At 36.0% G+C, this 27,734-nt stretch overlaps 1 protein-coding gene across 2 annotated transcripts in view; it reads right to left on the reverse strand.

Moving 5' to 3' along the window:
• Positions 1-27,359, reverse strand: part of LOC124359810 (beta-1,4-N-acetylgalactosaminyltransferase bre-4-like) — a 52,024-nt gene extending 24,665 nt beyond the window's left edge. The window contains exon 1 of one of the 2 annotated variants that reach the window (XM_046812855.1): positions 27,283-27,359. The gene's annotated coding sequence lies outside the window, so the exon portion shown is untranslated. Of the gene's footprint in view, positions 1-27,047 lie in introns of both variants that reach the window. The other variant, XM_046812856.1, reaches the window with a different exon arrangement.
• Between the last annotated feature and the right edge of the window lie 375 nt (positions 27,360-27,734).

Below are 27,734 nucleotides of genomic sequence, written 5' to 3' on the forward strand. Positions count from 1 at the left end.
ATGTAAAGCAGTTTGAAGGCAATTTATTTCAATTATGTCAATAAACAGTGATTACAGATTATGAATAATCACTTATGGCATTCTGAAGTTATACAAATTGAAAACAAGTTATTATTAATGCGTTAGTATTCAAGCTATTGAAGCCCTAGAACCTATATGTGTTTGCCAGGTATGAATTGGTACTTGATTGAACAGCAATGTCAGCAATAAGTTCGAATAATGATCGTTGAATGCTGAATGATTAAAGAGCAAAATAAATATGTAATGATTAAAACTATAAACGTACGAATTATTAAGTTTTACTCGAACTTGAACAATAACCTTTATTACATATTTAATAACATTATATTATTAACATTATATAATGCAGACCAATGATTGGGGTTTCCACAAAAATTATATGTATTTTATTATGTGTATATGTTATTATATTCCTTGATATACGTTAAAAATAATTATCTCGCTTTGATTTTCTATTCAGTATATTATTTGAGTTAAATGTGATTCACGTGATTTCACTTTCATTTTTGGAAATCCCCTTAAAACAATCAAAATTATAAAACGCATAGACCCCGTCGATAAAATTTGATAATAGTTTTGAACTTACTTATCCTGTAAGCTGTAATACCCGTCCCATTTACTTACATAACAAATAATCTTAATCTGTAGTTTTTGTGTCTAAGGTGTGAAAAGAAAAAGTAGTGAATGTCAATTTTCATTTATTTTGTGAATCGTGCATTCTTAACACAACACATTGTGCACCCATTACTCGATATGTTGTGGGTGATACAAGAATGATACTTGTTTCAAAGTTTATTATACACAGTGGAAGATTTGAAAGGATAATGGAATTTTAGACATTTGCTTTCACTATGTATGAGATAATAAGTACATCAAAACCATTGCCGCGCGTTATAATTTTGATGTACTAATTATTCCTTCACCTAACGAAGAGGATAAATTTGAGTCCTCGAAATGATGTGTTATACACTTGGTTATATAACGATGACAAATGTCCGAAATCCTATTATCCATTTATTAATACTTAATCATTATATAAACAACAAACATGGACTATCAACATTTTCTCATCGTACTGTATAGTGAAATATGCATTCTTACTTCAGTGCAGTGATATTTCGAGCTTCTCTATAATGGAATGGATGAAAGTGCATAAATAAACCCAATTTTGGACGGAAATACCAATCATCGGAGTTGTGACTGAGCCCGGTTTATTTCACTGTTCATTCTATTACTAGAATACGAGTAATCCTATTCGATTACTGATGCGCTGGATATCTACAGGTAATTATATTACTGTCGCTTACGCGTGAAGTTTTAAGCTCATTATAAGCTGTGACATGTTACGATTATGCGAGATATAAATGTTGTATATTCTAGAAAGATATGATACCATGATGATTGATGACTATTCTATTCTTGGCGCTTTATGTAACGAATAGCAGTATACTTTATAATGAATAAAACACATCATTTAGATATAAATCCATTTAAATTACAATTCTTTCCATATATAATTATATTTTGGTTATACTAAGATATTCACTAATGAAATATTATTATATGTATAGGCTTATGCATTATAACGAGAACTTGTTAACACGATACCTACGGTATTTAATACAATATCCAGAATTACTTTTTACAAAGGCAGATCTTGTACATGGCTGGACTGTTTCTTAGCCATTCTTAATTAATAAACCATTCCAAGAAAGGAGCCATTCGCATTCGAGCAAAAATTGTCTTCTCTCGATTAATTCCCAACATAGCCCAAAATAATACATTTTAATATATATTTTTGTTTTTAAAGAAGGCGGCCATACAAACTTTGGAAATAGAATAGTTATATTTCAGTTATTGTGCAAAACAAAAACAAAAAAACATTGAAGTAACTACTTCTTATGGCGGATGGATGTATGGTTTGCACGTGGGAAAAAACTTACCGTAGCGTAAACAAACTATTATATAAAGATCTGAACTAAAAAAGTTGACATTAATGAAAAATATGATGGGAGACACTAAAATGGAGATAATATAAACCTCAGATTCATAAAAACATTATTTATGATAAAGAAAATGACGAAATACAAGGTTGGTATAAAAATGATACTGACCAAATTATAGAAACTAATATAAAATATAATAGTGTAAATGTATAAATATTTATTAATTTAATATTTAGAAGTCAATGATCATTAAAATTTGTCAATTACAAAAAATATTACAAAATTATGAATAAAATTAATAGAAAATATAACACTTTTTTGCTAAAGAATTAAGTGTCTCGTATTATTTTAAAACGTAAAATTTAATAATTGGTAAACGTATTTTTTCATGATTATATATTCACAGCTCGTTATAAGAAATAGTCACTCCTGTCGGCCAGTCCAATGAGTGCTTCTCCGCTCTTTTTGGAATTTTCAGATCGTATATGAAAATTCTTGTTCTTACATGGTTTTATTATTTCGTATGATGTTCAGAGAGCAATCGTACAAAGCTTTAATTATTGTACAGCATTGCAGAAATAATTGATAATAATAGATTCAGACGTTTAAAGATGGCGGTCATTTGCAAGTACTAAGAGATATGGAACAAAAATATATGATTAAAATAGATTCGGTTATTATAACTCCATAATTTTATTTATAGAATATAATGACAATGAAAATGAATTAATCGTTTCGAAAATACAAGATTGCAGTGAAAACGATACTGACCACATTATGGAAACTAACACAAACTATAATAATGGATATGTATAAATATTTGTTACTTTAATATTGAGAAGTCATTGATCATTATAAGATATAAAATGTTAACAATATTACAAAAATATCAATAAAACTGATGGAAAATATAAAACTTTTTGTTAAAGAAATTAGCGTCACGTATTATATTATATTATATTTCTTTGTTAAATATATAAAAGGGTATTAAGATTTCCGAACCTAAATTTAGGGAAAGTGAGTCGAGGATAATTTAAACGCTAACAAAGTGCCACAGTTGAATGTAATAGACAAAAAGCAAAACATTTTTACGCTTATTAAACTACCATATTAGGGTGTTACTTGCATCTTCAAGACTATTACTCTTTTGTGAGAGTTATAAAGAATATTATGTGTAGATCAAACTAATCTTTCTGTTGGTAACTACGAAGACGAAAAAACTAGGAAAGTAATGAACATAGGAGGTGAAATAAAATAAGGGGAAAAGATTTGGATGAAAGCAAAGCAATGTTGAATCTGGGAAATTGGCACACCAAGTCCAATATGAAGCATGGGCTTACTTGACTATCAGTTTTCGCAGGTTTGGTATTCTTACTCTACGTTTTCATGTTTAGGTAGCTTCCCCGAGAAGCCAATTCTTGGCTTCCTTGAGCTTCCCACATAATCCAGAAGTTTTAACCTACTACGAAATCTGCTATACATGATTAGAAGTTAAATTGAAGCAATTAGTGTTTGTGGTTATGGTGTTCCAGGTCAGTGAGTGGTCTCCATGTGCTTTACCACAGCAGCGGACAAAACCGCAGCCTCCATGTCGCTTTCATCATGATGCTAATACACAACATGGCTCTGAATATTTATCTGGTAACATCCCTGTGTGGGTTGTATCACTAAAATGCAATTTTTTTTATTATATATATATATATATATATATATATATATATATATATATATATATATATATGTGTGTGTGTGTGTGTGTGTATTTCATTCTTTTTCTAGACATATACAATGTCTGTTGTGACTCGGATATATTTCGACAATGACGTCTAGCTTAATTAATGATTACCTAAGGTAGATTACATTATTTAATTTGTGTTTGACTACTTGGCTTAAATTAAGCAAAGCCAAAAAAATTAGGATCCTAGTAAAATTTTCCCTTTGTACATCTTTCTATTTACCTATCTGTCCACTAATTTCCACAGGATATGCTGAGAACGAATTGAGCTATATATTTGCAATTTTGCATGTGCCTTCATGTCTGCATAGGTAACATCATGTTTGATGATATTGCTGTATGGTATTTGCTTGAGCATTAGCAAAGTCAACTCTGGGGTGTATCACGAGATCCTACCGAGCTGTAGAGAAAATCTACCGATATGTGCCAGGCAGATTTCGATGAATTAACGAATGTTATCTCGTAAATGAATTGTACTATAGACTTGAAATCTAGTGTTACTTGCATTCATTCATGGGACTAACAAAATAAATCTCCTGTATATCTTCATAACTGAATCTGTATTCTGCCAAATATTTGAAGATCTAATTGAGATATGAACTTGAAAATATTATGCATGTAACTTCATTTAATCAGAGACAATATTGAGTCTGATGATGATGTCCCTCCATGGAATGTGTAGAGGGTCATTGAAGGTAGAGAGAGGATCATTGAAGACTATCACTTAGGAGGTTGAAGATTATTCTATTGTGTCTTTTGACTATCATTTGTCTGTCCACAAGGTATTTTGGGACTGAAATGAACAATAGAATTTTCGCATGAAACTTTAGCGAAAAATGTTATTCGACTCATGGTGCGGCATAAAGCTACCTTGGATAAGTAATTTTCTTATCCTTATAAGATATTCCTTAATATTTGATACAAATAGTAACCGTCTTGATTTAATACTTTCTCATATATTAAACAGCTGCGTATAAAGGGTAATGATCCCAACTTTGATCCCCTAACATAAATATTGAGATACGTAACTGGTAACTATAGACTAGAGCTGGCGCGGAAAGTATGAAATTTAAAATTCTTTTCAGGATAATTCTTCGGGATATTGTTACATGAATTTAAAAATATTAAACTTCACTCTTCTCACTTCGTTTTAGCACTGACTGAACCTAGATGTTGGCAATCTTTACTAATCCAGGGAAACTTGCTCTTTTGTATTAATTGGGACGTATTTTCGTTTTCTCTGTAGAGCAGGAACATGACTTCCATTTGAGAAGCATAACAGATATTGTACGAGGCTATCGTAACAAAAGATATTTCAGAATAGATAGGAAATGTATATGATTGGGGTATTGTCGCCTTGGAAGTAGAAGCTGGTGTTACTCTATAACTTGCAATGAACAGGAGCAAGCTACGCCTATTCGGTTTGCCATTGCTATTGGCCTTTGCTATTGGTAAATATCAATGAACTTCATTCATTTCAGCTAATGTATCTCGTTTTTTAGGAGGGTATGTGCTGTTTTTGCAAAAATATCTGGCTATTTTTATGAGCATACAAAATTCATTAAAATAGTATATTAATATTAATAGTGAGTATCAATATTTCTGTGTAAGTTTTAAGGTGAGATAGACAGTTATTTCCTAGCTAATTCAAATTTTATTATGTTGTAGAAAGGAAATTTACGCTTACGATGTATTTTCCTTGATGAGATCAAATCCGCACAAGTTTCAACGAATTAAAATTTATTGTATATTGTTATGATTCTTAATAAAAAGTATATTTTAGATGACATTAAACAATTTTAGAAAAGAAAAGTTATCTGTAGAGAACACACTGAAAATAGTATTAAAATACATTCAACGTAATTCACGTATTCTTTTTTTATTTTATTTTATCATAAGGCTAGAGGGTGAGTTTTAATATTTCGCATGCACGCTCTATTCTTTACTATATATTAGTATACTATTAGTTCTATACCTATTTGATTTATATAGTCTATTCAAATTTCGCCTGTTTTGAAGAAACCAATGAACAACGATTACGATTCTTCCCAAGAGTTAAAACCAAATAACTTTTTAAATGTTTCTTTTGAAGATTTAAACAGTACTAAACGGTATTTTTTTAAAATCTATTGTTAGTTTTTACCACTAAACTGGGAATCGATTTTGGATACAGTTTTGAAAACTTATTAAGTTATGAAAAATTAATTTAAAATAACTTTCCTGAATACAAAAAAGTAAAATGAGGTTTTTATATCTCCACCTGAAATTAAGGGCACTTAAACATGGAAATTTATGAATGTTTTGATCGGGACCGAATTAAAATCGCTAAGGATAAAAATAAGATGAATGTTTACAGCACGTAAGTGCTATAGCTTCATTCTATTTATAAAAAAATTTAATTTCGTGAGAAAAATGTTTTTAAAAACATATCCTTATCTTAATTGAATCTAATTAAAAAAATACAATTTCCTTCGGTCACGAATTAGGTACACTTCATGCACTACTGTAAATATTTTAAAATGTTTATCTTGAGGCCGTTTTTGAGGCTGATTACAAAATGGTTAAATCTCATAATTTAAATGCTTATAATGTCACGTACAGTGGTGAAAATATTATAATTTTTCAGGACATTTATGTTTAATAGTTTTGGATTTAAGTTCCAAAATCGACTGCATCACCTTAATCAATTGAGTAGGACAGTAAATTTACCGAATTAGAATGTCTAGCTTTGTTATGTTCCAATTAGTTAGCATACTATGCAATTTGATATGCCATTTTGGATTCACATCCGATGACAAAACTAATTTCGAATGTTGGAAAATAGTGTATTGATTTTGGAACTCAACAAATCTTCTATTCGATTTTTATTGACTTGTAATACTTGAATCCATTTGTTTTATTCTCTAAAAGGATTTCAACCGAAAGTGCAGTTATCTTTTAATAAATTAGGCGAAAAATGAGCTACTAAACAAAGACGTTGTAGAGTATTTGCTCGACGCGTCGGTCCATCAATTCCAATAATCCAGTCATGTTTAAGCAGGCCTCTAGAGAGCCTCGGCCGCAACATTTTTCATCACTAATGACTTTTCAACATCTCTGTCGTTATTACATTTGATAAATGGCTCAGTGATCGGGCTGTGCTTTAAAATCAAGATTTCGATAATAAATAAGAATGATGGTTAGTGCGATTGTTACAATATAGCTTATTCAGAATAATGGTGGGTTTATTTTTCTACTCTTGTCGTTGGGAGAAGGTGAAGAGCTGTAGGGATGTTTGCCATGAATGAAATCATAATTATTAAACGAAATAGCTATACTAACAACTGTAGCTATAAAAAATAAAAAGCAGACTTTTATAAACACACATAATACTGATTCCAACAAAATTTATGACTGAACATTAACCCATTGAGCGTCATGTGTATCAAACCAATACCAATACTCTTATGTGCCTTGTGTATTATTTGTGTGATACATACAGTATTTTTAAGGCAGGAGCCAATCCGTTCTTACAAAAATAAACATATCATACGAGTACATACACTTTTTTTATTTAACATTATGCATAACTTTTTTATTTATTCATTATTTTGTATTATTATTATTTTATTTTAGTGTTAATTTGGTTTTAAAATAAATAATTCGTAATACGTAAATTTTTCTTGTTTGTAGAAAAATGATACACTTTACCCAGTCTGTGTCAACCAAGTAAATTTCAACGGTAGGGATAATTTGCATCATTCCCAGAGACCTAATATGTTTGTATTAATGATAATTTTTCTAGAATATGAAAAATAATTCTGAACGACAAATTTATTTATTATTATTTTACGAAAAATAGAGGGAAATAATTTTGTAATAATACGTGTCGTGAAACACGTATTGAAATAGAGTTTCTATTTATTTATGACAGGTCTGTGATCTAACCAACAGTCAGACATCCAGAGTCAGAACTGGCTGGATTCTGTCATAGGCCTTGAGAATCGACTATGGTATAATGAGCAATGTACAAGAGCTTCGCTTTGATAAATACGACTCTAAATAAAAATGGACGTGTTGATAAGAAACTGTATATACGGCCCACTGGGTAACAATGAATATGCATAAGTTCTGATGTATATGGGACTGACAATTAAATAAATAAAAAAATAATGGCCTGTGGAGAATAGATCACATACAATAGAGTCGCATACAATGCCACTAAATGTATCACCACTACCTTCTGCCTAGCAACGTTGTAATTTCTGAATGACTGTCGGAACAATGTTCCGAGGAATTGCCATTATTAGTGCTACTACTACGAACTCCGCCATTGTCCAACACAAACATGCTTAACTCATCAGTTTGAGTTCTGACCAATTTTGAATATGATGTCAAAGCGATATAAGGAAATGTTTTTACAAATAATTTAATTTCCAACTGTTAATTTCGCAACCAAACCAAGTCTGATAGGTGTAAAGATGATGAAGTTAAGAATATTTAGGACAATTATTTTTATCAAAATAGTTTAAACGATAGTTGTATGTAAATTAATTGTATGTCTAGTGAATTTAAAAATTAATTTGTTAATCTTTTACCCTTAGATGTGTCATATAACAACGTTGGTTCTTTGGAAGAAGTTCGTAGCCTATGTAGAAACAATAATGTTACTTCCTGTTGACGAGTAAGAAGAGAGACAATAACAAGGGTTAAAAATATAATTTTTCATGTGTCAGTAAAGTTTGCTAATTATTTGTTGATTCTAAAACAGGGCATCGACATTTTTTAAATAGTTGAAAACATTTCAATAAAGGCAATTTTCATATAAATACATATTATAAAATTTTTAGTTTATATCGATGTGTCTGTTTGTTTTCTAAGTTAAGTAGTTCACATATAAAAAACAATTAGTGAAAAATTCAAGTCAGTCCTACACAAAGCTCAAGTAGTGGTTTTTAAAATCTTTAATGTTACAATTCCACATAAAACGTACTCTACATAAAAACTTAAAAAATTAGCCGGTTGAAATATATTTTTATAAAAGCAATGATATTTGACGAATTAAAATTGCATAATAAATACAAATTTGCTGTATGCATACCCAAAGTTAAATGAATTAATAATTTTTAAATATGGGCTTCAGGACATGATTAAAAACTAAAAAAGTAAAGGAACTACGTAACTTTTCAAGAGGTTAAGAAAATCTGTTTTAAATTTGCATGAACTTTTAACAATATATCAGATTGCAAAATTTTGCTGAAATGTCCTTCTTTGCGAAATCATTAGCTGAATTTTATTAACATGAAAAACCAATATTCAACAATCGATCAAGGAAAACAATTAGGTAAAAAATTTCAATATTCATTAAAGTTGTATTGAAACTCATCCTCTTAGTATAAAATTTTGTCCAAACGAATACTAAGAAACCGAATTCAGAAGAAAGTCTGATTGTAAATATTACTAAGAAAGCGAGTATAATCAGGAATTTGTAGGTTCTTTATGAATATATAGAAGTATAGTATATTTTAGCATGAGTTCTATTATTTACCTTACTACTTCAGATTCAATTTCTCTATTCTTTCAGTTACAGAATCTCATATTTCATGATAAATTTATGTCGTACGAGTAATTATTTTGCAAAATATTTATTCTTAAGTATACATATTCTCAGCGAGATGGAGGGAGATAATTTTTCATTCAAATATATCTTTGAAATCATTAAAATATATTAAAAAAATCTCTTTTAACTGTGACGTTTCAGCTTTTTGTCCATTTAATTGTTACGTGCTCATATTCATGTTTCTCAAACTCACTACCTCACATGAAATACCAAAATTCAAATTTAGTTCAAAATTGGGAAGAAAGTACTTTAGCAAACCAATACTAACAATATAAAACAATGACAAACAGAGAACTGTATATTCGTCACTTTAGTACAGAAACCTGCAACATAATATTTATAAAGAGTTAACAATCCTATAATCGTTCCGATAAAATGTTATATAACATACTTATTCTTTATTCTTCGGGTCTGTTGGTGGCTAAACCTTACTATTATTACTTTCTAGGCTGGGGCCTTTCAACAGTGGACAACTCCACTCACTTTGTGAGTCGAGCTAACCTCTGGATAAAGCCACAGCCACTGTGTTCCACACAGGATAATGGCGCTTAATATGATTACAATGGATCCTTTGAATGACACGTGTCGTAGGTAAATGACAACCCAGGAACGAACACACAAAACGTGTAACCATGTTTTCCTGTAGTCACGTGTTCTTTTATTGGAGTGCAGTTGATTTGAATGTGAACAAACTATACAAAACCCGACTTGATTTTTCAAGGGAATTTGATTTTATTCACCGTCCTGACATTTGTTTAGCATTGAAGATACAAAGTCCAAAGCATTTTTTCATGTTATCGCCATCATACAAATATAGTAATAACAAAATACTTGTAAAACAGCTAAAACAACACACTGCTACCTTAATCAACGATGAAAGATTTTAACTCACTATAGCGATAACTACTCAATCGCAATATATGATATTACATCTTCCAGATGAGATAATTCGCCTTCATTACCATTCAAACGCAATACTGCAACTTGTACACTTACTGTATGTCATCTCATATGTACCTTATTCGTATTTATGAGAATTTGTTATTGTATAAGGAGTAGGATCTATTTTAAATAGTTAGAAAGTTACTAAAGTACCAGGTTTTGTAATTTAGTGATTGATAATGAGTATTATAAAAATAACTTAAAATAACATATTTTCACCTGATTTCGCCAATTTTATGTGTCTTATAACATGTATTTTTTGTAGTTTTTATTTATAATCACAACTTAATTAACCATATAAACTTTAGAAGGTTTATCAAGATGACGAAGGGGTTGCGAGTGCTGCGTGGCAGCTTTTTTATTATATTCCACGTGTGGTGTTGGAACTGAATGTGAGTACCAAAGTGCTTGTAATTAATTTTTATCGTATTCTGTTCGGATATTCACCTTATCAGTATGTTAGTAATCTAATGATAATCATAGTTTAAGGTAGCATAAACAGTATGTAGGTATGCTACCATCCTGCATAACTGATAATCTACTGTTATGTTTGAAAATACTTGCTAACACCTGTGATCCATCGCGATTAACGGTTTCCCCTTAAGCAGAGCGTTAATCCATTAAAGAACTCAATGCAACTCTTGTTAATTGTATTGTATTAATTGTATTGTTATTTTTAAAAGACCCATTAAAAGTAGAACAAATTATAAACGCATATAATGTGTACTGAAAATAATGATAATCACTAAACCTGCAATCACAACATGTAGTGTGCTTATTTCCATGCAGTATTACACCACCAAAGTACCTCAGACTTCCTGTTAAACACGCTATACATCAGACAATGTTGGAATAGGCCCAGAAGTGTTTTATCAAGGAGCCATTATCAAGAATGATGTTCACAGTTACTGAGCAATTATCTCTCTCCCAGGCAAGTCATAACAATTCTCATATTTCACTACGCCATAAATATTTAGGAACATCCGACCTCACCAGTGAATCTCAAGCATCCGTTTATACGCAAATTGATAATTTGTTCGTACTAAAATGAGCAATTTTCCCTCTTACTTGTTCTGTTTACTACTATGGATGGCTGTTTTCAAACACAAATTAAAAATTTGCTAGAAACTGTATAAAATAAATTATTCAACTAAATATTTTGACAGAGTACTGATGGCTGAAAATAGTATATCTTTTTTTTACATAAATGAAGCAATTTTTGAGATATTTTGATATTAAACATTAAAATTCAGAATCGTTGTATATGTCATCACAATATAAATACTGCACGTAATTTGCAGTCTTTGTTGTTCATTATTATAAGAACTTAAATTAACTTCTACTGCACTTAAATCTTCTGCACGGCTTTTGGAGTGGATATTTAAGACTGGAGGGCGGACCCGCTTCCTGCCGATATTCCATGGCGTAACCACAAGGAGAATTGGTAGTGGGCACTATCTCAGATATGCCTCCTGTGCCTTTGTTCCAGGTTCTCAGACGAAGCAGGTAGGAAAGGGTTCTCATTCTTTGTTACCTTTATAAAATATTTAACTTTAAGAGGGCTCCGCCCATTTCAGCAATCATCTTCCTGATAGGAAACAACCTATCAATATTTCCTTGTTCCCAATATATTGAAATTTGCGGTTAGTAACGCGCCATTCCTGTACATCCAGTAGGTCAGAAGTGACATCATTGATTTTTTGCTACATCAAGTGTGAGTTCTTCTAGCAGGTACGAACCAAGCCCCTGGGGAGATTTTTAGATAAATCCCACATAAAATACTCGTATATAATCCACAAGGAACCTAAGGTTTAAATGAAGTTTATTCAAGGTTGTATGTTATTTGACACCTGCTTCCACCTTTACGCCACTACACACCCGTATACTAGTATTTTAAATATGGGTATTGCCCAATTAGTTACAATACAAGATCTTAAATACACCTTACAAAATATCATAATGCCTTTTATGCCTTTTATCATCCCTATCATAATGTAAAATCATCTATTTATCGACGAAATTTGTCATTAGAATAAGTTATAATACTCACATATAATGCCAGCAAATATCTAGTCGTGTTACAACAAATTAGAACCGCGGGTGTTTAAAGTTGAGGTCACTAGTCCTATTAGATAATAATCACGTTTTTTTCGTCGAAAGTCTTTTAAAATCCTTGCTCAAAATTGGAAGAAGGATTTTATGTGCGCATCTAGAAATAAAAAAAATCGAAAGGCAAGTAATTTTGTAGGTACAACGTTTATTGTGTAACAGCTCATACATTTTTCAAAAATTTAGAAGAGTAACTATGTCGAAACATAAAATTTCGTGTAGTTACAAATAAATAAGTGGTTTCTAAAAATAGAATTCATGTTTAGCTAAGATTCATAACCATAATATTAATGCTTTATGAATAAATAACTCACTATCTATAAATAAATATTCACAAAGTTTTACAGAGTAACCCAAACAACCTCCATTCTGATTCTTTTAATTACATGTATATGGTTTAAAATCACGATCAGGGCATATGTTGGATTCAATCGTGCTAATATTGAAAAAGGTAAACGAAAATTATAATTCATCTACGATTTCTAACACCCTTTTTCATTATGCTCAACAATTAGTAGTAGTATATCATGATTATTTTCTTTCGAAATGTACATTCGCTATCTTAAAATCCTTAGGAACATCTAAGCGGTTATTCGGTTATAGTTAATGTATATAATAACTTCAAATTATGTAGTACTTATATGTTTAATCGTAAGCTTTTAATAAAAGGGCATGTTCCATAAAAAGTTTTGTTCACTAGATATCAAATATTTTAATGTAATTCCGTATTAATGCAATTTAAACTGTTGCAGATGGCATGTTATGGTTTTATTTAGAAAATATTGGAAGTACCTATATATTTATTTATAAGAATCTCCAGATAAATGTATTTCCTATATCATTATACTATTTTTTTAAGGTTTATTTTGTAGTAAAATGTTTTACAATTATACTGCTAATAAACCTACTAATATAAATCAGTTTAGAAATATTCTATTCTGTAAACTTCGAGGATTTAAAAGACATTCTGAACAATTTATACAACACAATTGTAGTATTACGATATCAAATACGGGGTTGATAAAAAGTCTGGAGATCCTATGTAAATATTGTAACGGTTCAAACTAGAAAAACCAAACCCTGCATACCTTTATGCCACGGAATGTTCTTCTTGGGCATAATTACTACTTTTTTTTCACAAATAATAAATGAGAGATTTTTGCGACAGCATAAAACCTTCAAATAACAATCACCATCTTAAATTTCACCGTCTTAAAAGAAAACTAACAAAGCAATTTAGATGTCTCTATCTATAATAATAATAATATTTTATTGCATATAAACATAAATATGTTATCGTAACCGTCAAATCGAATGATATTCTAAACCTTTACATTCATTTACTGTATTTGAACTTACAACTTATATATACTTACAACTTTTACATTAACACCAATTTTCATTCATTGAGAATTTTTTTACCACTCTAGCCCGGTGATGACAGCTAATCATGTGGTCTCCCAAACGTGAGCCATAAACTCGTCTATGCTGAAGAATGGTAACGTGGCATTGAGATGTTTTTAAATGCCTTAGACGTTATAGCATTTTTGAGTGAATTGGGCAATAGGTTGACAAATTGAACTCCTGCCCGAGAAGGCATGCGTTTATAAGTTACTTTTCTGTGTCTCTGAACTCGGTAGCTATCCCTGCCTCTAGTTTCATGAGAGTGTATGTCGCTTCCGCTTATAGGATTGCGCTTTGTCTTGAAAAAAAGATACGTCTCTAAAATATAGAGGTAGGTTAATGTCAACAGCTTCAGAGTTTTGACTGCTGGTCTGTACGACTCCCTAAGTTGCAGTTTTTCAATCATTCTGGCGGCTTTAAAAAATGAACATTGTTAAATAATATTTGCACAATTTCCTCACAAAGCTACGCCATAGTATGGATGTGAGTAGATTATTCCATAATACGCCGTCATCAGCACCTTAATTGGGTAGTATTTGGATAGTTTTGGATAGGATCTGTGTACATAAATGCCTGAGAACAACTTTGCACAAACGCTGTCTACTTGATAATCCCATGTCAACCCTCGATCAAGATGTATTCCAAGGAGTTTTTGAGTAGACTTCTTCAATATTGGTCGTCTAAAATGACGGTTGGAATACAATCGGAATTTGTCGGTCGCAAACAAAATTGAATAAAAGATTTTGTTGTGTTTCGTTTAAGATTAAGATAATTTAAATACTGAATTTTTTATCGGGTTCAGTAAATGTCATCATTTCAAGTTCTGAGTTTGATTAAGCATTGAAACAGAGAGTTTATGTTATCTGCATACTACACGATTTGCCCGTGATGTATCGGTAACGATGAGCCAGCGTTGTTGGAGTTCAATAAAAAGAGTAGTGGGCTGAGGATGGACCCCTGAGGAACACCATATCCCAACCTCCTCCGCATCAACTGCTCGTCTGAAATTTGGACATGTTGTTTTTTATCACTGAGATATGACTTAAGCTACTCAAGTGGTACTCTTCGTATCCCGTGATATTCCAGTATATGAGTTAAGGTGCTATAATCAACAAAATCGTATGTTTTTGACAAGTCAAGAAAAACACTAAGCTTATCTCTTTGACTTTAAATTTCTTTTACTATCGTGTCAACTAGAGGTAGTACTGCATCAATAATGTCGACTTTCCAGTTCAGAATCCGAACTGTCTTGATGATAGTAAATTGCGTTGTTCCAAAAAATATATAAGCCGAATGAAAAAAAATTCTTCAAATCAAAAGGTTTCGAACAAAGATTGTAACCCCTACTCCTCTGGCAGAGGTGCGGAAGAAAACACTCACCAATTGGAAATTAGCATTTTGATATGTTCAATATTATCGTTGTTAAAACCGTGTTCGATTACAATTAGTACGCCGGGATGAAGTTCCTCACACATGACGTAAAGTTCATCTCCTTTATCTTTAGCATTTTGAGGCACAAATGACATGTGTTTTTTAAATATGTCTTTAAACTTTTTAGTTTAGATTTAGTCAGTCTATTTATGTTGGATGCTATGAATGGGTTTGAGGCCCGGTCCTCTACAATAGAGATCACCGCATTCACCGTATTCTTTGACCTGAAAAGAAACTCCTTCACAATGTCAGCATACGTTTCAGTTTGCAGTGTTGTTGATTCATCACTGGACGGTGGCCGGCATGTACTGGGGGAGGACTAGTTATTCGTAGAGGACGACATTGATGGCATTCTCAGCAAAAACTCGCTTACCCTGTAGAAGTAGATGCATCCCGTGAAGAAGAGCCTGTGGATTTTGTTGAAATCCATCAGCTGGACGCCTGGTGTCTCACACATATCTCTTTTTATATATAGGTGTTGATGGACAAAATTAGTAAAAGCAGTAACCGGACCGTGATAAGGTGTTAAATTTGCAGGTTTCGTTCTTCACCGGTCGCCACGTCATTGGTCCCGGTTATGATGATCGAACAGCTACCAAGGGATGGGGGGCCATCATCAACACCTTTTTTGGGAGTTACTAACTGCTGCCAAATCTCGGCCAAATCTCGATCGTGGCTATCACTCTCAATGCTAATTGAGGGAAACCGCAGTGAGTGCCTATTTGAAGCCATGTCAAGAAGTTGAGGGGAACGTTTCTTTCCTGAAGTTCTTTTTCGTCTTCTATTGGATGACTGTTTATTTGCAGGCTGCGATGTTGGAGTTCCTACCGACGCGACGGCCGAGCCCATCATACCGATTTTTAATGGATGTTTTTATAATATTTGTGTGTGACAGTGGTCCAGGCAGTATTGCCTTGTTAATAATTTTTATAATTGAAATTTTGTATATCATCTTTTAGGCACTGGATCTCTGCCTCAAGAACTTCCATCGTCGTCTTTAAACCTCCCACAAGGTCTCTGACAGCGGTGCACGCTCTCTCGGGCAGTCTGACTCCAGTTCGCGTTGTGAATCAACTGTATTGGTGTATTTTTTCATTGCTGATTGACGTTTGCCAACAACAAACAACTCGTCAATAAATTCCAGTAGGTCACTGTCAGATGGAATGTCCAAAAAACCTTTTGTTCAGTTCTTTCAGTGTTTGCAATTCTAATTTCAGTTTGTGGTTTTCCTTCTCCAAAGTTGACAAATTGGTCGGAGCAGACGTCGTTGAAGTTGAGGTGCAATGACCTACCATTGGTGTACCATCTATGGAAAGGCTTTTCACTGGCGGGTAACGGTGAAGGCGGATACCGAAGGCGGTATCGGTGCTCACGCAGCAGTCTCAGCAATTGAAGGGACAAACGGAGATCAAATACGCAGTTGGGTTCATGATGTAAATGCCCTCATAGCAACAAAATGGGAACCCGTGTGTTTGGTGTTAACTGTGTTAATGTTCAGGTTTGTTTTAACGTAGCTCCACAGTTTCTACCGAGGCAATGTCAAACTACCCCGGCTGTCTTCAATGAGTAACTTTCTCAGTACTTACTGTTGTTATATAAAATATTGGGTTTCCCATGTTTTGTTTCATTACACTACGAAATTCATGTTAACATTTATTATATAAAAATAAATTAAAGTCAGAATAACAATTAGATAAAATGAATTAAAAATAAATATGTTAAAAAGGTACGAACATTAAGTCATTAACCAAGAATAAATATGCATTGACATTTTAAGTAAATTAGCACACTCACAATAACAATAAAGCAGTTAAAATATAAATAAATAATTTTGAATCATTAATCAAATCAAAAGTTAATTATCTGCTTAACAGATCGAGTTCATAACACACGACGCCTTAGACCGATCGGCAGCAAAACGTAGTGCTACGGTGGAGAGCGATACCTCTCTGTTGTTACAAATGGACGCTGTCACTGAGCTATCCGGTTTACTGATAATGACGGTAGGTACATGTATTCACACTGGAGGAAAAGCAGCAAGTTTAGGCTGGTACTATTAGTTCACCTGTGAAGTTAGAAAATATATAACCGTTACCCTTTACTCAGTCTAGTCCAAGGATTAGAACACAAATAATATCAATCGATGTGTTGAGGATAATAACGGCTTAGAAAAAGTAAACAAAATATTATTGATTAAGTATAACCACACTTTCAAGTTTGGAGATAAATAAGAGATGATATAGCAATCTGACAGACCTAACCGGAAACCAAATAAACACGATCAAACCTGAGTCGCACTAGGCTCTATCTCCGGTATTTCTCGGTCTGCACGTTAGCGGCCGAGATAGCCCACCAGAGGTTCGTCCAGTTCGAAGCAGGGTGGTGCGCCCATCACCACTCACTATCAAACCTAAGTCGCACTAGGCTCTATCTCCGGTATTTCGCGGTCTGCACGTTAGCGGCCGAGATAGTCCACCAGAGGTTCGTCCAGTTCGAAGCAGGGTGGTGCGCCCATCACCACTCACTATCAAACCTAAGTCGCACTAGGCTCTATCTCCGGTATTTCTCGGTCTGCACGTTAGCGGCCGAGATAGCCCACCAGAGGTTCGTCCAGTTCGAAGCAGGGTGGTGCGCCCATCACCACTCACTATCAAACCTAAGTCGCACTAGGCTCTATCTCCGGTATTTCGCGGTCTGCACGTTAGCGGCCGAGATAGCCCACCAGAGGTTCGTCCAATTCGAAGCAGTGTGATGCGCACATCACCACGCACTATCAAACCTGAGTTGCACTAGGCTCTATCTCCGGTATTTCGCGGTCTGCACGTTAGCGGCTGAGATAGCCCACCAGAGGTTCGTCCAGTTCGAAGCGGTGTGGTGCGCCCATCACCACTCACTATCAAACCTGAGTCGCACTAGGCTCTATCTCCGGTATTTCGCGGTCTGCACGTTAGCGGCCGAGATAGCCCACCAGAGGTTCGTCCAGTTCGAAGCAGTGTGATGCGCCCATCACCACTCACTATCAAACCTGAGTCGCACTAGGCTCTATCTCCGGTATTTCGCGGTCAGCACGTTAGCGGCCGAGATAGCCCACCAGAGGTTCGTCCAGTTCGAAGCGGTGTTGTGCGCCCATCACCACTCACTATCAAACCTGAGTCACACTAGGCTCTATCTCCGGTATTTCGCGGTCTGCACGTTAGCGGCCGAGATAGTCCACCTGAGGTTCGTCCAGTTCGAAGCAGTGTGGTGCGCCCATCACCACTCACTATCAAACCTGAGTCGCACTAGGCTCTATCTCCGGTATTTCGCGGCCTGCACGTTAGCGGCCGAGATAGCCCACCAGAGGTTCGTCCAGTTCGAAGCAGTGTAATGCGCCCATCACCACTCACTATCAAACCTGAGTCGCACTAGGTTCTATCTCCGGTATTTTGCGGTCTGCACGTTAGCGGCCGAGATAGCCCACCAGATGTTCGTCCAGTTCGAAGCGGTGTGGTGCGCCCATCACCACTCACTATCAAACTAGAGTCGCACTAGGCTCTATCTCCGGTATTTCGCGGTCTGCACGTTAGCGGCCGAGATAGCCCCACCAGAGGTTCGTCCAGTTCGAAGCGGTGTGGTGCGGCCATCACCATTCACTATCAAACCTGAGTTGCACTAGGCTCTATCTCCGGTATTTCGCGGTCTGCACGTTAGCGGCTGAGATAGCCCACCAGAGGTTCGTCCAGTTCGAAGCGGTGTGGTGCGCCCATCACCACTCACTAATCAAACCTGAGTCGCACTAGGCTCTATCTCCGGTATTTCGCGGTCTGCACGTTAGCGGCCGAGATAGCCCACCAGAGGTTCGTCCAGTTCGAAGCATGTGATGCGCCCATCACCACTCACTATCAAACCTGAGTCGCACTAGGCTCTATCTCCGGTATTTCGCGGTCAGCACGTTAGCGGCCGAGATAGCCCACCAGAGGTTCGGTCCAGTTCGAAGCGGTGTTGTGCGCCCATCACCACTCACTATCAAACCTGAGTCACACTAGGCTCTATCTCCGGTATTTTTGCGGTCTGCACGTTTAGCGGCCGAGATTAGCCACCAGATGTTCGTCCAGTTCGAAGCGGTGTGGTGCGCCCATCACCACTCACTATCAAACTAGAGTCGCACTAGGCTCTATCTCCGGTATTTCGCGGTCCTGCACGTTAGCGGCCGAGATAGCCCACCAGAGGTTCGTCCAGTTCGAAGCGGTGTGGTGCGGCCATCACCATTCACTATCAAACCTGAGTTGCACTAGGCTCTATCTCCGGTATTTCGCGGTCCTGCACGTTAGCGGCTGAGATAGCCCACCAGAGGTTCGTCCAGTTCGAAGCGGTGTGGTGCGCCCATCACCACTCACTATCAAACCTGAGTCGCACTAAGGCTCTATCTCCGGTATTTCGCGGTCTGCACGTTAGCGGCCGAGATAGCCCACCAGAGGTTCGTCCAGTTCGAAGCAGTGTGATGCGCCCATCACCACTCACTATCAAACCTGAGTCGCACTAAGCTCTATCTCCGGTATTTCGCGGTCAGCACGTTAGCGGCCGAGATAGCCCACCAGAGGTTCGTCCAGTTCGAAGCGGTGTTGTGCGCCCATCACCACTCACTATCAAACCTGAGTCACACTAGGCTCTATCTCCGGTATTTCGCGGTCTGCACGTTAGCGGCCGAGATAGTCCACCAGAGGTTCGTCCCAGTTCGAAGCAGTGTGGTGCGCCCATCACCCACTCACTATCAAACCTGAGTCGCACTAGGCTCTATCTCCGGTATTTTCGCGGCCTGCACGTTAGCGGCCGAGATAGCCCACCAGAGTTCGTCCAGTTCGAAGCAGTGTAATGCGCCCATCACCACTCACTATCAAACCTGAGTCGCACTAGTTCTATCTCCGGTATTTCGCGGTCCTGCACGTTAGCGGCCGAGATAGCCCACCAGAGGGTTCGTCCAGTTCGAAGCGGTGTGGTGCGGCCATCACCATTCACTATCAAACCTGAGTTGCACTAGGCTCTATCTCCGGTATTTCGCGGTCTGCACGTTAGCGGCTGAGATAGCCCACCAGAGGTTCGTCCAGTTCGAAGCGGTGTGGTGCGCCCATCACCACTCACTATCAAACCTGAGTCGCACTAGGCTCTATCTCCGGTATTTTCGCGGTCTGCACACGTTAGCGGCCGAGATAGCCCACCAGAGGTTCGTCCAGTTTCGAAGCAGTGTGATGCGCCCATCACCACTCACTATCAAACCTGAGTCGCACTAGGCTCTATCTCCGGTATTTCGCGGTCAGCACGTTAGCGGCCGAGATAGCCCACCAGAGGTTCGTCCAGTTCGAAGCGTGTTGTGCGCCCATCACCACTCACTATCAAACCTGAGTCACACTAGGCTCTATCTCCGGTATTTTCGCGGTCTGCACGTTAGCGGCCGAGATAGTCCACCAGAGGTTCGTCCAGTTCGAAGCAGTGTGGTGCGCCCATCACCACTCACTATCAAACCTGAGTCGCACTAGGCTCTATCTCCGGTATTTCGCGGCCTGCACGTTAGCGGGCCGAGATAGCCCACCAGAGGTTCGTCCAGTTCGAAGCAGTGTAATGCGCCCATCACCACTCACTATCAAACCTGAGTCGCACTAGGTTCTATCTCCGGTATTTTGCGGTCTGCACGTTAGCGGCCGAGACAGCCCACCAGATGTTCGTCCAGTTCGAAGCGGTGTGGTGCGCCCATCACCACTCACTATCAAACTAGAGTCGCACTAGGCTCTATCTCCGGTATTTCGCGGTCTGCACGTTAGCGGCCGAGATAGCCCACCAGAGGTTCGTCCAGTTCGAAGCGGTGTGGTGCGGCCATCACCACTCACTATCAAACCTGAGTCGCACTAGGCTCTATCTCCGGTATTTCGCGGTCTGCACGTTTAGCGGCCGAGATAGCCCCACCAGAGGTTTCGTCCAGTTCGAAGCGGTGTGGTGCGCCCATCACCACTCACTATCAAACTAGAGTCGCACTAGGCTCTATCTCCGGTATTTTCGCGGTCTGCACGTTAGCGGCCGAGATAGCCCACCAGAGGTTCGTCCAGTTCGAAGCGGTGTGGTGCGCCCATCACCACTCACTATCAAACCTGAGTCGCACTAGGCTCTATCTCCGGTATTTCGCGGTCTGCACGTTAGCGGCCGAGATAGTCCACCAGAGGTTCGTCCAGTTCGAAGCGGTGTGGTGCGCCCATCACCACTCACTATCAAACCTGAGTCGCACTAGGCTCTATCTCAGGTATTTCGCGGTCTGCACGTTAGCGGCCGAGATAGTCCACCAGAGGTTCGTCCAGTTCGAAGCGGTGTGGTGCGCCCATCACCACTCACTATCAAACCTGAGTCGCACTAGGCTCTATCTCCGGTATTTCGCGGTCTGCACGTTAGCGGCCGAGATAGCCTACCAGAGGTTCGTCCAGTTCGAAGCGGTGTGGTGCGCCCATCACCACTCACTATCAAACTAGAGTCGCACTAGGCTCTATCTCCGGTATTTCGCGGTCTGCACGTTAGCGGCCGAGATAGCCCACCAGAGGTTCGTCCAGTTCGAAGCGGTGTAATGCGCCCATCACCACTCACTATCAAACCTGAGTCGCACTAGGCTCTATCTCCGGTATTTCGCGGTCTGCACGTTAGCGGCCGAGATAGCCTACCAGAGGTTCGTCCAGTTCGAAGCGGTGTGGTGCGCCCATCACCACTCACTATCAAACTAGAGTCGCACTAGGCTCTATCTCCGGTATTTCGCGGTCTGCACGTTAGCGGCCGAGATAGCCCACCAGAGGTTCGTCCAGTTCGAAGCGGTGTAATGCGCCCATCACCACTCACTATCAAACCTGAGTCGCACTAGGCTCTATCTCCGGTAGTACGCGATCTTAACTGCATCTTACCTCAGAGTACTTAAAGTGTTAGTTTATTATTGAACAGCTATTTTTTACATCACATATAAAATACCATCAGTGTCTTGCCCTACTGACTCGAGTAACATTGATTTTTACCTACATCATGGAGTTAAGCAAACAGGAACGTCTTACATTCTTAAACACTGTACGTACATTGTTTGTTACTACTTCGGTCATCGACATAGTTAACCTTCCAAGAACTTTGAAAATAGCATATATCAGTCAATATGCCAACATTTTTAAAGGTTGTCCCATCATTGACATTATTGAGAACTTGTCGTTGTCCAGCTGTTTGTTAGACAGCTCTCGATAAAAAAGCTCTACAGATTTTACTTGTAGAACACAGCGTCCAAAGAACAACTCTATCAATTTTAGATTTAAAAGACCTATGTCCACTCCGTCGGTCCGTCTGTCTATCCGCAAGCCCCTGTGTGTGATAGCTCTTGATGAGAAGGTACTAGATACTTCTACTAGATAAACTGGCACATAGGATTGTTCTGATTCAAGGATTACCTCTATTGATTTTAGGGTCAAATGGTCAAATGTAGGTCCGTCTATAAGTGCAAGAACTTATTCGTTTTTTCATACATTCTGTCGAGTCCTTTGATACTTCGTTATATCGGTTTATTTACTACGAATTTATCCTTTGAACTGTAAATAGGTTTATGGTAACATTTAGACAGCTTATCTACCACTTGTGTTAAGCTTATCGTACCACGAAAGCCATAGGAACTATATGTTTATATATCACATTGATAAGGTTAAATAAATAATGGTGAATATCATTTAAAATTTACACCTTATGATCTAAAGGCAGAATTTCAACGGCTAAAGAACTACATTTTAAAATGTATGGATCATGTTGGTAGTTAATTTAGATACCACAAATTAAACCAAATATTTGCTCTATATATGTCAGTTATAATACAACAGTTGTGTGTTTATTTATTGCGCAGTATAAGAGGTAAAAAGCGTTAAATTCTATTTGTGCCGTCAAAAAGATTACTTGGCATACATTTCCTTTGTCAAATGATATAACTAAGCGCTTATCAAACCGTAAAGTAATGTGTCTTTTTTTAAGAGTTGTAGTTTGATATTTTTTAGATGTTTTTGTACACTGACTAAATCACAGGTCAGGGTTGTCAAATACTTCTGATAATATAAACATATATGAGACTTAAATAATTAACAGATCAGTGAAACATTATTATACATCTTACTAACACATGTGCACTAGGGACTACAAACAAAACAACATTTCATGCAAATTGAATCTGGTTTGCTACAGTAGATACATACCTACTTCTGGACTGAATAAATGTTCTCTAGCGCAAGAAATATAAAATATTAAAAACACCTATTTAGTAATGTACTCAATTAATATTATGTAACCAAGCATCATGAGATGGTCAGCAGATGTAACTATGGTAATAGTTAGTTTATAAAAAGTATGTTTGTTCACACCACCATTTGTTGATCTCCATTACATACGATAAGATGATATTAACATAGGAAAGAATAAGAAGTGCTATTGAAAAGATGGCAATCATATAATCCAAATTCCAAATTCATAGGAAAACGTCGGAATAAAGATACAATATACCTTTGCAATTATATATCCATGCTATTATATGAAGATTTTTTTAAGAAAAAAAGGTAACGTTTTTTCAACAGAGGATAATTTAAATGTGAACTAAAAATAGACGTTCCTTTACTCTCATTAATGAACTAGTGTTTTTGATTATTTAGGATGATTAGTTGGATGAATTTTTGTAAAAGGATATATTTTCAATAAAAAATTAAGTTGTAGAAATTTTAGTAAACCTCATTTGATTTAGCAAAATTGTTATGTAAAGAACTCATAGCAGAGGCAGAGGTTTAAAATTACAGAAACGTTGACGTTTGTTCCGCATTTGATAGTACCTGTCTAAAGCAAGGCTATAGGTCTCTGAATAGTGCAGTAAGAGTAGTAGATGTAAGAGCGAACATTAAGTACTGCGGAAGTAAAAATAGCCTACTGAGATAACAGTAATAAATTTGTACTGCCAATTACAGCAAAAGGAGGCAATAAGATAAACGTGAAGCCCTAAGGGAAATATATTTATATTTATTTCATAGAAAAACTTGAATGTAAATAGGCCCTTTTCGTGAGAAAATTGGGACGAAAATGCCTGAGAACATTCAAGTCATGAATGAAGATTGTAAAGCAAACTTTCCCCTAGTTTAGATCACACATGCAATCTATTATCAATATCCAAAAATATTATGTATTAGGTAACAACAAATGTACAGTTTTTAAGAAATTAAAATAACACAGTTCTTCCATATACGCTCCTAAAAACCAATCTCCTATCAAACGAATAAGAATTGAAAATACAACAGATTGGGTAAAAATAAGATACATGCAATATTTACATTATTATGAAAGAAAAAAATCCTCTTTTGGAGCTGCTTCACATCTTCTGACAAAAATATTTACAAGGTGGGACACAGGCTCCCAATGAATCTTGGAAAAACGCAATCTGATCCAGTAACCCCCAAAATCAAAATGTAAGCCAAAGACAACTGTGGTAAAATAAACAACATGAACTAGTGGTACGTTTCAACAAAAGAATTTATTGTTAGATACTACATCCTAAAAGGTCGATATGTCACCAGGACACAAGCTTGACAAAATGTTAAACAAATGGATACAGTATCAAGGTACTCAAAACCGATCAAACCCTTGTATGCCCACCAACAAAGAGCTAACAAAAAGTCAGTATGACTAACGTCAAAATAGAACATTTATATCAGGAAGATTGAAATTGAGGTAAACTTATGTTTGACGATAAAAGGAAGATAAATGTAATTTTTTTCCTGGCAAAATGTCCAATCGTGTTTTTTCTTCTTTTTATTTATTTTTGAGTTATAAAAGTTAAATGCACCTAATTGCTTTTATTATGCATGAAATATATTATAGCTTTCAGTCTTACCGTAGTAGACCGAATATTCCCCAGGTTTTTACTGAATAGCACATACTTTCCCTATTAATTTTTCCCTAAAAATTAAAAAAAAGAATAATATGTGTGTCTTTAAGCTCTGGTACATATTTATGTTATTAATGTTTTTTACTGAAAATAGTGTTGCTTCTATTACATACTTGTTTAAAATGAACATTTCACATACATAAACTTAAATTTGTTATCAAGACTCATTTTCAACGCCAATTCATAACCATATACTAGGTTTTATTCTAACGAACAAAAATACGATAGTGTAGAATTCTTCTCTTTGATAAAATCTTTTTTTACTTAATTATTACGTCTACAAAAAAACCTATGAAAGGGGTTTGATACATGATAAAGGGAAAGAGCTGAGAATGTAAGTATAAAATGAATTCGGACAATAGAAATCGTTACATATTATAAGAACGGCTTTGACAAGTCAATCGCCACTCAATGTTTAATGCATGCTTAACCTTATGCATTAAGAATTTTTGACACCTGAGGAAGAGTATAGATCCAAAATCTCGAAACGTAATATCCAATTTTACAAACATATATCGGTGGAACACTTTCGAGATCACATTAAACTTTAAACAAATAATGAACGTGTATCTTGACATCTTTATAAAGTACATCTCACACATAATTTTATCGATAAATCTCAGTGTGATCTTTATCACTGCACTGATTGTTACTTTGTGATACATTAAAAATTAATGTATTATATAGATTTTTAATTCAAACATTTAATTTTCTACCAATGCATTACACTTTTGAAGAAAGATTTATCGAAGTCGTCTTTCTGTAGAGATTTAGCATTTTTATTCAGCACATAGGGTTGCAGCCGTACTCGACGTTCTTTCACCCTGAGGCAAATATTCAAACACACCAAACATACTACCTATGTTTTCTTTATTTGATCATTTTATGTGACAGAGAGGAAAATGTTTTTATAATTGCTATCTATGACAATATAGACAGATAAACAGTTATACATTTCTCATCAATTAACTATAGATGCTGTGAACTGATAAAAATAGATTTAATATGTAATATATCGATTTATATATATATTATATTGATGCTGATTCATCTACCATTAAACCCTGAATGTAACATTTGAGGTAAACAGTTCGTAAATGAAATGAAAACGTAGCATTAACCATCAAAGAGAACTATACGTAAAATCACGCGAGGAAATATATTACAATATATTTATACATTTTAACTCCATGCAAATATATTTTTCCATCTGAGATAAAGAAATTTTTCACAAAGAAACATGAATTAAAATCTGCTATAAATTATCTCATCTAAAAAACATTACAATCTATTTATTCGTTTTGACTCCATGCAAATGTATTTTTCCACCCGATGTAAAGCGATTTTCACAATGAAACAAGAATAAAAAATCTGCTAAAAATTATGGCATTTAATAAATTAAAAGGCATACATTTATTTCATGGCATTACAATTATTATTTAATTACTCCGTTGTTTTCAATTAATATACATATTCAATATTTTTTGCTCTTGATAACATCCGTTTCTTTGTCAATGAAACTAACTGCTGTAACTACACTTATCGAGTATAAAAATCATTTAATTTCTCCCTTTAGAAAGAAAATAATACATACATATCATAGCATAGTATACATATTCAATAGCCAATAAGATGCAAATTCATGAATTTAAAGTTATAATAATATGAACATAAGTCATTTATACAATATCTGTTTTTAAATGAGTTCAAAAAACAGCTATTTAGCTTAAATTTTAATTCTTATTACAAAAAATTTATATATATATATATATATAATATAATGTGCAGAATATATAATACGATATGTTTTAAAAATATTATAAATACATAGTAAACTTGTCGGTAATCAGTAATATATAAGTTGGTAAGCATCAAAATATATTTACATTTTATTTAAATCAAACTTACTTTAATTATTTGCAACTTTTAATTTTCGAGTAGGTTGAATTTTCCGTTGTGTCACAAGAAACCAACGTGACCTAGAAGGAGAGCAACTAAAAATGACGGTTTGAAATCATTGTAATATACACGGTAATGTGATACGCAAGCTCCGGCCGAGCTGAGGTACTAGTCGCATCGGTCATTGCGGCATAACAATGATGTCGTCAACAATGACATGAATCAACTGGTGATGGGGACTCACCGACAACGTAGCTGCTCGAGCTCTTCCCGCCGACTGGGAGATCAATAGCGGGATGCTGCCCTCCTCGCACCCCTCACCACCCGGACCACCCAACCCCCGACCCGCCCCCGCGACACGACACATTCACTTCTTATACCCTTCATAAACAATTCTACCGGATAATGGCCAGGCTAGGTGGCCCTCTGCCGGCTCCACTTAGCTGATAGGCAGACCTCCACGGGGTGTGTGTTCTTCCAATTGAACTGCAGTCACTGCGTCGCGGCGCAACTACGATATTTATAACCTTGTAACAGATGTTAGCGCCTCGCCATGCGTCTTGCTCGGCTTTGAGTTATGTCTCTTGAATGGAATAACAGTTCTTAATCTGACACAATCTATCTTGCAGCTCTAATACGATTCTTTACTAGTGCGGGTTTTGAGTCATGGTCTTTTTGTCAAACAATATTTCATTC

This window comes from Homalodisca vitripennis, chromosome 4 (genome assembly GCF_021130785.1).
Source record: "Homalodisca vitripennis isolate AUS2020 chromosome 4, UT_GWSS_2.1, whole genome shotgun sequence".
Classification (NCBI taxonomy): domain Eukaryota; kingdom Metazoa; phylum Arthropoda; class Insecta; order Hemiptera; family Cicadellidae; genus Homalodisca; species Homalodisca vitripennis.